The sequence below is a fragment of the Otolemur garnettii genome, unplaced genomic scaffold (assembly GCF_000181295.1).
Source record: "Otolemur garnettii isolate 467f Iridium unplaced genomic scaffold, OtoGar3 scaffold00031, whole genome shotgun sequence".
NCBI lineage: Eukaryota > Metazoa > Chordata > Mammalia > Primates > Galagidae > Otolemur > Otolemur garnettii.
Genome location: NW_003852426.1, coordinates 4662350 through 4675399, shown reverse-complemented (window position 1 = coordinate 4675399; position 13050 = coordinate 4662350).

Genomic DNA, 13050 nt, shown 5'->3' with positions numbered 1-13050 from the left:
CTATGAAACTCTGAGAAAAGAAATAGCTGAAGATGTTAACAAATGGAAAAACATACCATGCTCATGGCTGGGAAGAATCAACATTGTAAAAATGTCCATGCTACCCAAAGTAATCTACAGATTTAATGCAATCCCTATTAAAGCACCATTGTCATACTTCAAAGAACTTGACAAAATAGTACTTCGTTTTATATGGAATCAGAAAAAACCACAAATAGCAAATATATTACTCAGAAATAAGAAATCAGGGGGGAGGGGAGGAATAAAAATAAAAAAAAAAAAAAGAAATAAGAAATCAGGAGGTATCACATCACCAGACTTCAGGCTATACTATAAATCTATAGTGACCAAAACAGCATGGTACTGGCACAAAAACAGAGCGGTAGATTTATGGAACAGAATAGAGAACCAAGAGATGAACCAAGCTACTTATTGTCATTTGATCTTCGACAAGCCTTTCAAAAATACTCAGTGGGGGAAAGACTCCCTATTTAACAAATGATGCTGGGTGAACTGGCTGGCAACCTGTAGAAGACTGAAACTGGACCCCCAACCTTTTACTATTAACAAAAATTGATTCTCATTGGATAAAAGATTTAAACTTAAGACATGAAACCATAAAAATACTAGAAAAGAGTGTTGAGAAAACACTTGAAGAAATCAGCCTGGGAGAATATTTTATGAGGAGGACCTCCCTGGCAATTGAAGCAACACCAAAAATACATTACTGGGATCTGATCAAACTAAAAAGCTTCTGCACAGCCAAGAGCCCAGTAAGTAAAGCAAACAGACAACCGTCAGAATGGGAGAAGATTTTTGCACTTTATGCTTCTGACAAAGGTCTGATAACTAGAATCTACAGAGAACTCAAACTACTCAATAAGAAAAGAGTAAATAACCCCATAACCCCATTTCTATGTGGGCAAGAGACTTGAACAGAAACTTCTCTGATGAAGACAGGGGCATGGCCTACAAACATATGAAAAAATGCTCATCATCCTTAATCATCAGAGAAATGCAAATCAAAACTGCTTTGAGATATCATCTAATTCCAGTAAAATTAGCCCACATCACAAAATCCCAAAATTACAGATGTTGGCGTGGATGTGGAGAGAAAGGAACACTTCTACACTGATGGTGGGAATGCAAGCTAATATGGCCTTTTTGGAAAGAAGTTTGGAGAACACTCAAGGAACTAAAAATAGACCTACCATTTGATCCTGCAATTCCTCTACTAGGTATATACCCAGATAATCAAAAATTATTTTACAACAAAGACATTTGCACCAGAATGTTTATTGCAGCCCAATTCATAATATCCAAGACATGGAAACAACTGCCCATCGACCCATGAATGGATTAACAAATTGTGGTATATGTACACCATGGAATACTAAGCAGACATAAAAAAGATGGAGACTTCACATCTTTTATGTTTACCTGGATGGAGCTGGAACATATTCTTCTTAGTAAAGTATTCCAAGAATGGAAAAAAAAGTATCCAATGTACTCGATACTACTATGAAATCAATATATAACCACCTACACAATCATATGAATGGCAAAACATAACTATAGTCCATAAAGTAGAAGGGAAGAGGAGAGAGAGGGCTGGGGAGAGGGGATATGGGAGAAGGGAGGGTATTCAGGGGGACCTCACCTAATGTGCATGATGCAATGGTACATTTCAAAACTATTAAGAAATGAGTATAATTGTGATGGATGTGGTACTTGGTTCAACGTAAACATTTCACATTGTATATCGAAGCAGCACCCTGAACCCCATAAATGCATGAATGTACAAAGTTATGCTTTAATAAAAAATAATTAATTATAAGAAAAAAAAAAAGAAAAATCAAGAGAGCAACTCCCCTGAAGGAGAAAAAAAAAAAGAAGAAGTTAACATGTCACTGGCGGGGTGCCCCAGGTTGGCCAGGGGTGCGTTGAAGTGGGCTTGCCTTCCTATCTATGGTCTGGGAAGCACTCCCACATGGGGACGGCTTCTTTGGCAGGGTGCCAAGCCCTGAGGCACACATTACTATGTGCCCATCTCTCTGTGGAAAGAGTGTGAAATAATGTTTGGCCTGGCCAGGGCTGGGATCTGGGAGGGGCAGCATACTCTGTGGGCTAGGTCTTGTGCCCTTACTGACAGCCAGATGGTGCTTGGTAACCCCTCTCTACTTCTTTGCTTTCCTCTTTTTTTTTTTTTTTGAGACAGAGTCTCACTATGTCACCCTTGGTAGAGCGCTGTGCTATCACAGCTCACAGCAACCTCCAACTCTTGGGCTTAAGCGATTCTCTTGCCTCAGGCTCCCAAGTAGCTGAAACTACAGGCGCCCACCACAACGCCCGGCTATTTTTCTGTTGCAGTTGGCATTGTTGCTTTAGCAGGCCCCAGCTGGACTCAAACCCGCTAGCCTCAGTGTATGTGACTGGCACCCTACCCGCTGAGCTACAGGCGCCACCCTTTGCTTCCTTCTTTATACTTTGCTCCAGGAAACTCTCTGAATGCTTCCTGGGCTAAAGCCTGAGGAACTCTGGGGATGACCAGAGAATCTCAAGAGCGAGGAACCTGGGGAGGCAGGGCAGTCTATGGCCTCTTAACCAGGACTCTCCCCAGGACTCTGCCTGCCTTCTGGGGCTGGGACTCAGCATCCTTACCTGGCTCTCCTGAGAGTTAGGGAACTGCTTCCAACAACACAGGTGTGTCTGGCTGAGGACACAGGAGGGGGTAGCCCTGCTTCCATGGTATGCCTGTGGGTGAGTGGGGAGAAGGGGAAGGACACAGGGAGGTAGTCATGGGCCTCAAATGGGGAAGAGGAGGGTGGGAGGAAGATGTGAGGCAGGAGTAAGGGCATTTCAGATCCACAGACTTGAGGCTAAGCCCAGAGACCACAAAGGGCTGGGGGTGTTTGCAGAGAGGTGGGCAGTTTGGCAGGCCCAGAAGCAGGGGGTGTGGTAGGGAGCCTGGGGAGGAGGGAGGGTTCAGGCCATCTGTGTTCCCTGTATGAGACCTTCTATCATTGCTCGGTTTTTACTGAGCACTTGCTATGTGTTAGGCATTGTATTCTGAATCTGAAATGCTTTATCCCTATGAGAGATAAGTGAGCCCTATCTCGCAGGGAGGGCACTGGGGCTAGAGAGCTTTCTTGAGGCCTTCAGCTGCTATCCAATGGGGCTCCCATTCTCCCCTGTTGAGTTACCTGCTGATATGGCTGGACAGTGGCTAAGAAACGTCACCATATAATCCATGTGGGAAGGACTGTGGAGGGCAATGAGGGACCCTGGAAGGTACAATGTCTAGTAGCTCTGAGGGGGCATCCCTGCCTGGGACCATCCACCTAGGAACCAACACACCCACCCTGGCTCACCCAGGCCCAGCCCTCCCAGCTGCTCCAGGCCCCATTCAGGCCTCTCAGCACCCCTTCCATCCCTCCCCAGCAGCCCTCCATAGCCATCAGGGCTGGCATCAAGGCCTTGATGAATTAGGACTGAGGGTGCAGGGGTGGGGTCTGGTGGGTGACTCTGGCTCACGCATGCTCCCTGGCCTCCCACTGCCTTTTTGCCTCCCCCAACTCCCTGTAGATGAGATGCTGTGCCTCTTCTGGCTCCCTGCTCCCCAGCCAACTCTACCAGGGGTTAATAGGCAGTTAGAGGGGGAGGCCACCAGAATGGGGCCTTCACTGCTGGGCCCAGTTGGGCTCAGCTAGTGTCTCTGGCCAAATTGCATTTTAAGGGGGGCTGTCTCAGAGTGGCTGAGAACTGGCAGGGAGTGGATGGGCTGCTGCTGCCCACCATTGGGGAGAGAGCCCACAGTAGGCACTGAAGAAATACTAGGTATTTTTCCCATCTTTCTTTCCCCAGCATAACACAAAATGTTTTGTGAAATTTCTGGTTACTCATAAAAATCTTTCAGCAACTCTTATTTTATGACAATTTAAACAAATTGAACATTTTAATCCCCCCTCCCCAATTTCCTTTTCAGGTGCTAGTAGGGACTACGTTTATACATGCCATTATGACGCTGAAAGAGATGATCTTGGTGCCCATGATGCAACAAACCTGGGGCTTTGGTAATTGGCTTAGTCTGTTTTCTGTTGTTTATGACAGGATATCTGGAAGTGGGTAATTTATGAAGAAAAGGAAGTTATTTCTTACAGTTATGGAGATTGAGAAGTCCAGGGCTAAGGAACTGCCTTTTTGCTGGTGAAGACACTGCAGGGACCCGAGGTGGTACAGAGCATCACTTGGCCAGGGGCTGGGCATGCTAAGTGCTAGCTCAGGTCTCTCCTCCTTTTCTTATAAAGCCAGCAGGTGCACTTCAGCAATAACCCATTAATCTACTAATCCTTAGTCCAGAAATAGATTAATCCATTCATGAGGGCAGAACCCTCCTGATTCAATCACCTCCTAAAGACTTCACCTCCTAATAACTGCCATGTTGGGGATTAAGTTTCAACATGAGTTTCAGAGAGCACAAACATTCAAAGCATAGCAGTAATGTTAAGGTGAGTGCTATTGCACGCTTAATCTCTTCTTGGGCTAGGCTTCCACGTGAACCCTTCTGCTACGATCACCTCCAGGCCTCTTCTGCTCCATCGAAAAGTGACAAATTTCCAGTCCAGCCCCACACCGGTGTCCCTCCTTTTCCTTTGACTGAGGGACCTCACTGTGGGTCCTCCACAGAGACCTCACTGTGGTCCTCTGTGCCTCAGGCTACTGGGCCTGCTCCATCCTCCATTCTCTTGGCCCCACACCCACCCAATCAGTAGTCCAGCTATACATCAAGATGCCTCCAAGGCCCTCTCTCTGAGCTGCTGGACACAGAGCTCCTTGTTAACCTCTAGTTAGTCCCTAGGTGGAGGCCCATGAGGCCACTCTTCTCAGAACCCTCTGCCCTCTTGGCAGAGACCATGCCTCCTATTTCACAGAGAAAAGTGCAGCTACCAGAGAGGAACCCTGACTTCCCTGCCACCACTCCCCACTTCCTCTCCATGCCACTGACCCACCAGCTCTTGAACACACTAGTCTCCCATCCTAATGGGAGTGCCTCTCCTGGCTCTGAGAGAACTTAGGTCCAAAGGCTGCACTGAGGTCTCACTCTGTCACCCCCTCAACCTCCCAAGGCCAGAGCAAGTTCAGCAGCTAGGCCAGTGCTTGCTGCTCCTCTGCTTGAACTGCTCTCCCTGTGCCCATATGGCTCCCTCGTCCTCACTGGCTAGCACAGCTCTGCTAGGCTGTGTGGAGGCTTGCCAGACCCCCAGGGGGAAAGGAGCTGTTGCCTCCCTCCTTTGGCTTTATTATCTTTGCTGTAACAACAGCTCTTGGGTATATTAATTTGTTGTGCATTTATTTTGTCCCCCACCCTCTCACTGAAACATTGGGTCTAGCAAGGCCGGTGTTTGTCTGTCTTGTTCATAGATGTATTCTCAAGACCTTGGGTGCATGATTTGCATCACAAAATATTTGTTCAATAAATGAATGCAGGGAGAAAAGAATAATTGTTATTCTGATTATATAGGTGAGGAAACTAAAACAGCTCAGTGGGGCGGGGGTTAGGGTGTGGGGGGGGTGGGGGGTTGTGCACCAGGCCTTCTGGCCTCTGCCTGGTGCCCTCCTCCTTTCTGTCCTAGGTTGCCTTTCTGCCTCCATTTGCATCACAGTCTGGGAGGCCCTAGCCACACTGGGCTGACCCCAGTCCTTTGAGCTCCTATCCTTAGAACCAGCTGAGATTCTTCCTCTGCACATTCCCCGATATCATGCATGGTTTATATCAAAAGCCCCTGGAGTTGGTTTAAGGAAAAAAGTCATTTACTTTAAAAACAAATAAACAAAAGAAAAACCCAAGCAAACCCTGTGGCACACATACTCTCAGGATAGGCCATGTGGTATTGTTACCTCCCAAATGGAGAGGTTTGTTCACGCCCTGGATATCAAGTTAATAATCAGCACATTTGGTGACAGCAAGGGTTTTTTTTTTTATTACTTGGCACAAGTAAGTGGTACCTTTTTTTTATTACTTGGCACAAGTAAGTGGTACACCAAAGCAGTGTGTACCAGAACAAGAGATTTGGGCTGGTTGTATAAACGTCGGTAATAAGACGTGATATGATTCGGTCTTGCAATGAGATGATGCCAGGAGGCATGATCTGACTGGATCCTGCCATGGGGTGAGGCCAGGGCTTGATCTGATTGGACCTTGGATCCTGCTATGTGGTGTCCATTTCTTAATTCAATCCCCACTCCTTGGTGTAAGCACTTAGAATCTTCCCATGGTTGAACACTTGGTTCATCAGGGCATGCTCAGGTTACAAGGGCTTCAACTAGGGCCCACACCAGCTGAAAAACAACTCACAACTTTGTTACATAAAAGTTGAGCAAGATTGATCTGGTGTAGTTACAGTACCTCAGGACAAGCCAGGGGTGTCTTGGCACTGACAGCAGCCACTCAGAAGCCTGGCTCAGGATGCCTCTCTCTTCACTTGGCATCTGGGACACTCTGGATTAGACACCTGAAACTCTAACTGTCCCTCCCAATAATCTGAAGGTCCTTCATTTTCTGGAAAATAGAACTTCCAGGACAGCTCCCAGGAGCACATTTGATGACATAAAAATCTGCAGGAGCCTGGTGACAGAGATTTCTGGATTTGTCCTGGGATGACTGAACTCATATGGAAAAAGATCATTTTTCTCCCCTAGAGGGGCAAGTCTGTGATGGGTCTGGACACTGGTTGGGTAATTTGCCCCCAAACCCACTCCAGGCGCTTTCTGCATTCCTTGAATGGGGAGGAGTCTAAAAGGCTCCAAGCTTCTAGCACCTCCCTCCCTGATATCCTCAAAACCTCTCATTCGAAGTCTCTCCACATGAAGCCAGAGCCTAAGTGGGGCTGAGAGACAAGAGGGCACAGGGCCTTAGGGGAAAAAGGGGATGGGGCTCCAGATGCCCATCTAGGGCTGATATGCTAGGGCTGGAAGAGGGCCTGAAGGAAAGCAGAGACTCATTCTGCACATCCCTTGTTCTTCACCTGTGTTCCTGGCTGCTAGTGGCAGGATGGTTTGTCCCTGGAAATGGTCTTTGCACAAGTGTCACAACTAGGAGGAGGATGGCTCTTCAGGCCAGGACTATTCTGGGCTTTTGGACCAGACGCACACAACTTCCATCTTTTCCTTAGTGGATTCCAGGGCTCTTGAACCCAACCTCTCCAACCCAATTCTGCGTCTTCTGCCTAGAATCAGCTCTTCCCCTTGGGTTCCCATTCGCTCTCTGTCTCTCTCTCTCACCCTTTAAGCCTAGTAGGGTCTGTCTCTATCACCATTTCCTGAGTTCAGGCTTCCTCCATCCCTATTTTGTAACTGCAGTAGTCTCTTCACTGGCCCTCTGCCTCTGGCCCAACCTGAGCCACCTGTAGGCCCAGGCCTCTCTCCAGCCAGCAACATGTCTGTCCACCTCTTTCTGCTCCTCCTTGCTTCCCACTCAGCAGCCCAGCTACATGGCCTCAGCTCCCTGCTGTGGCATTTGCTGCCCTCCTGGGTCCCTTCACTTGGCTTGTTCCTGTCTACCCTTCAAGTCTTAGTTTGGATGATTCTACCCCTCCAGGCTGGGATCTGCTTCTTCCCGCCATACTTCCCAACACCCTATGGCCCCGACCTGAAAGCTCACCTCTACACCACTCCCTTCTAGATGGTAGAGGCCATCTGCCTTGATTTCCACTGAACTCCTAGTAAGAATCCAATTAACACTTTGGGTGCCCACAGGAGGGCTGGTGAAGCCACCACTCCTCCCTCCACATGAGGGGCTCTTGGGAAGGGAGGATGAGGCTGCAGAGAAGCTGGCAGGGAGAGGAGTTATGTCAGGACACTCTAGTCCCTTCCTTCTCCCAGGCCACCTTCAGTGATTGCACGTGGGGATGACCTGTGTGGTGGGGATGGCTGATGAGATGTAAGCAGAAGGTGCTAGGTCTAAAGGGGCCTAGTTCGTAGTATCAATTAGTGTTAGTACTTTACTCCCAGTTTCCCAACACTGGGAAAGGCTAGAAAGGACTAGGGGGTGCTGGCAGCTAGGGAAGCCTCTTGTAGCCTGAAGTGCTACGTCCCCGCAACAGCAGCATGTTGGAGCAGGGCTATGACGTTAGGTCACATGGCAACCTGGGCAGACAAAACCGTATTTCTTTATGTGGTCTATAGGTTTAAAAAAACATTGTCCAACTGCCCCATCTGGTTTAAATTTCAGTCCCATTTAATCATGAGAGGAGGCCATGCCCCAGGTTTGGCTGGCTTCTATCTCTTGGGTGTAGGGTTGTGACTCCTCCTTTTGGCCAGAACAGTGCTCCTGCTGGCATTCTGACTGGCTGCAGCTCCATGCTGTCCCTCCTGATGTCAACTCTGGAGTGTTCCTCAATACTGGGTACCTCTGTAGCCAAATAACCAGCCCCTTGTAGATCCTGCCTGTAGCATGTGGGAACCAGGACAGGTCAAGAAAACTAAGATGCAGCAACTTCCTCCACCACCTCTTTTATTCTTTCTGGAACAAACCAAAATGCTCCCATAGTCCAACCTTAGCCATAATGTTGGGCCACCACTCTCTCTAGGTTGTCTTCCTGGACTTTCTCCAGTGCTCCCTGATGGCCTCATGACATGGAAACTGGATGGTTCACTATAGCAGTTGATGTCACCCTAGTCCATGAAGACACCAAAGCCCTTTCTCACCCCTAAATCACCCCATTTCTGCTTATCTCTATGGATTCAGAGCCTTGTCATTAGCTTCTTTATCCTCCACTCTTGTCAACTAGGGTCATTGCTTTAGTCCCTGTACTGCTTCCAACTCACTGTCTTGGGAAGTAGTTCTTACCCTCTTGCTGCTGCTCTATTCAGCTAATAGGGTACCCAAACCCCCACTGCTATTCTCTGCTTTCCCCACTGCCAGAGTCCAAATTTCTGCTTTGGTGGCTATTTCAAGCTAATAGTTAGAGCCCCCATCCCTTCAACTTGACTTGCTCTAACTTCCTAAGCCCACATACATATCTCCAGAAACCTAAGCACCAATGATATTGCACTTCAGAAAACCCAATCTCTGATCCTTACAAAAATAACATTCCTAAAATCCTTTGAAGACAAATAGCCCAGCTTGGATTCCATTACCCTCACCTAAGGGCACCTACAAATCAGAGCATCAGGCAGGCCAGTCCCAAGGGGGTCACTCCTTTGAAGGCCTTTAGTGTAGGGCATTCCTGCCCAGAAAGCTCCCTCCCCTTAACACCCACTAAGGGTTGCCTAAGACCTTTCACCATGTTTTCCTCAACCCACAGGGGTCTTTGAGCTGCCAGGGAAGCTGAGTGACTGATGCATAGATTCTGTCACAGCTTCCATCCATCCCCAGCTCTCTACCTCAGCTTCCACCACGCAGGACAAGTGCCTCCCGCTTTCTATGGTGTCCTATTTTGCTGCTCAAGTTGTGCGATTTCTGAACCCCATCTAGCCCCACTGACTTCCAGCAGCTTGTGAATCCACATACAATATTTAGGATAAACTGAATTCAGATCTCAGTTGACCTTCAGGAGCATCAGGAAAATCCAAAGTAAAGACAAAGCATGTAGACCCAAGAAGAATTCAACTAGAGGAGAGGCCCTATCACCCATCGGTGTTTCTGGTTGGTCAGAGACAAAAGGCTTTGTAGTTGCTTTGTGAGATTCCATGAGCCTCTTCAACATCCTTATGTTGTTACCCCCTTCTCTGTTCTTAGCTGAGAAGAATTTAAAAGGTACAGGGACTCCACACTTGACAGGGAGGTGACAAGGAAGTAGGGAGCCAGAGCTCTCATCAGCAGCTGCTGCCAAGAGCAGGGAAGGGACCCCAAAAGGTAGGGTAGATGGTTGTAGCTGTGAAGGGAAAAGGAAGCTGGGCCCAGGGCCCAGACCCAAGACAGGAAAGGGATCATGAGAAGTGGAACCTGGATCAGAAAGCAGGACAAACTCTATTACAGATGTAGAGGATGGGACAAGGAGTGGGATATGAGTGAGCTGAGGACCTGGGGGTGACATAGGGGCAGATTAGAAGGAAAGTGGGTCCATGCAGAGAAAATGCCCACTGGGGCTCTGAGCTGGATTGGGACAGCAGTGTGGGAGTCGGTAGGCATTTACCAATCCCCTGTTTAATGGGTAGGGGTGGAGTGGCAAAGCTCATTCTCCTCTTATTGAGCCTAGACACCAAGCCCCAGAACGTTTCTGAGGCCCAGACTTGCTTGCATGCTGCGTTCTTTGGGGATATCATGGCACAAGGATGTACCTTCTACTAGAGGCATGGGGCTTGGCTAAGGTTGTGCAGACAAAGAAGACACAGAGATGGGTCAAGAACAGTTGCCCCCCATCCTTTCAGTCTTCCATGGAATTTTGCCCAGTGTTGTTCAGCAGACACATGCGTAAGCCTGGAGTTCCACTTTCCCAAACTCAAGGATGTTTTTTCTCTTAAAAATAAAAGATTCAAACTCCCTAGCAAGTATAAAAAGAGGGAAGGAACCCCTTAGAAGGGAGGCAAAGATATCATTGGCCTGGTATCGAAATCCACCTTCTGAGTGAAGTTTGTATATTCTTCTCTGAATTTCCTTACCCCACTCTGGCCTCTGTTGATCAATATTTCCTAAACTTTGAGGTGGTGGAGCCTGGGGGCCTGGGGCAGGGATCTGAAGGTGCCCTCTCTTCTGTCAATACTTCACTGTGTTGGCCATGTTGGGGGCTTTGAGCTTTGATGTGGCAATGATGGTGCCGTTGGGTAGAACAGAAACAGGATAGGAGCTGCTCATGCTGATGCTGCAAAGGGCCAAGGTCTCCATCCAAGGCGGGTGGGCAGAGTGGGATAGGCCTGCCTATTCCTGCACATAAGACCCTCCCCACTGCCCATTGTTAGACTGTCACTGTCCCCCAAGAGCAGAGACACCAGTAGGCTCACTGTATGTAGCAGCAGCACACTTCTCACTCCTTCAGAGGTCTGGGGACCAGGCTTCTCCCTCCCCTGCCTTCAGGACTCCCTTTCCACTGTCTGGCCCTCTAGAACAGGCCCATGCCTGGTTAGGGAAGCAGGACTACACATTTTTGGCCCTTCTTTTCCCTGTCTCTGGTGATTAAGGCTCAAATAAAACTGAAGTTGCATTTCAATCCACAAATCTTTTAGCATGCCATCTGTCAGGGAGCAAACAGTGGCTGGCCAGCAGTCCCTCTCCTCAGCTGGCAGCTCCCCTAGAGGGGGTTCTGGGATGAGAGTCCAGGAGGTTTGCTGTGACCGCCATCTAACTTGAGACCTGGGGCTTTTTTATCTGCTATCATCCACCCATTCATCCATTCAACAAATACTCATTGAGCACCAGTCTATGTTGGCCCTATTCTAGAAGCTGAGGGGACAGCATGGTCAAGAATGACCACAACCCTGCCTGCATGGAGCTCTCCTTCTAGAGAGGAGAGACAGACAACCAACAAGGAGACAGAGATGGGGGAGATAAATCCAGATAATGATAAGTGCTATGAAGAAAACAGGGTGGACAGGGTGACAGGATGGCCTTGGGCTGTGGAGCTCCAGGAACTCAGATAAAACCTTTCCAAGGGGGGTATCTAAGCTGCGCTGGAGGCATTGAGGATGAGCCAGCAGTGCACAGAGGAAGAAAATGTGTTTCAGGAGCAGCCAGACAGTTTCTATTCTGGGAATTGATCTATACCTCCTGTGGTTGGAGGAATATACAGGAAAGAGGCAGAGACACCACAGAGGCTCCAGGGGAACAGGAGCGGATGAGGGAGCAGCAACTGGCTGTCCAGGCCCCCCTGGAAGCCTCTCTGTGGCCTCTCAGTGTCTGTCTGGCTTGTCTGTGCTGGGAACCCTGTCCCATCCCCCCACTGGGATCCACCCCTGCTGTTCTTGTCTCAAACCCATATTACCAAAGGAAAACAAGCCCACCCCAACCTGAGCCCTGGCTGAAGTAGCACCTGAGCTCCTTTCCCCACTCCCCATGCTGTTCTGTCCCCTTACAAGATGTGAGAAAAATTTAATGATGATCTAGTAATTCCTCGTTATTCACTTCAATTTGGCCTATATTAACTAGTTGCCTGGGTCATACCCTCTTTCCAGCCATGCCAGAGCCTCGCTGTGGACCCCAGCTCCAGGCCCTTGAAGGGACCTCCTTTCTTCCCTCCTTCCCTCTCTATACCCTAAACCCTACCACTTCCTCCCTTGTCTCTGTCCTCTGAGCTCATCTGGCAGGGATAAAAATGGATAATAGGTCCCCACGATTCCATATGCAAAGCAATGACTCCAAAGCCTATGTCTGATGTATGGAGCCTCCTGGGTCTGTCTCCTAGCTCAGCTACCAAGTGTATATCCTTCCCAAGCAGGCCTGCCTTTCTTGGTTCCCTCACTTCCATCCCCTGAGTTGCCTGAGCCTTCTCCACATTCCATCAGGCCCTTGAGGGTCCTAAGCGCCAGGCCTAGCCCCTTCACTGACTGTAGAGAGCTCTTTTCTTCCATCCCATTGGGATATCTGCCATCATCTTGGCATCAGCTGTGGGAGAAAAGGTCATTGCTGTTTCCAGCAGGTGCTAGACTTGTTCAAAACCCATTAATGCTGACCCATGAGCCACCGCTGCCTATGCAGGCAGTTAGCATGGAGGCCAGCTTTCCTGATTGCCATGGAGGCTCTTAGCTTATCCCTTAGGACCAGGTTGGGGGGAGCCCTACCTTCAAGGAGTTTCTCATCTTGCTATAAAGAGAAAAGAATGCCTAAGGAACTCTTAAGAGAATAAAGCAGAGTGAAGCCTTGATAGAGTAATAAAGAGCTAAATGAAATACAGGCTGCAGATAGTAAGTGCTCTGTGTTGGCAGAGGACTAGGGAGATGATGTGGGCTGGAGGGACCTAAGGGCCTTCATGGAGGGGAAGGACTCTAGGCAGGCCTTGAAGAGTAGGCAGAGAATGAGAAGGACAAGTGGGAAACTGCAGATACCTGGATACCAGAGAAAAAAACAAACCAAACCCCCCACAGCACTCTAATGATACCATAGAATGAAGCTCTTGG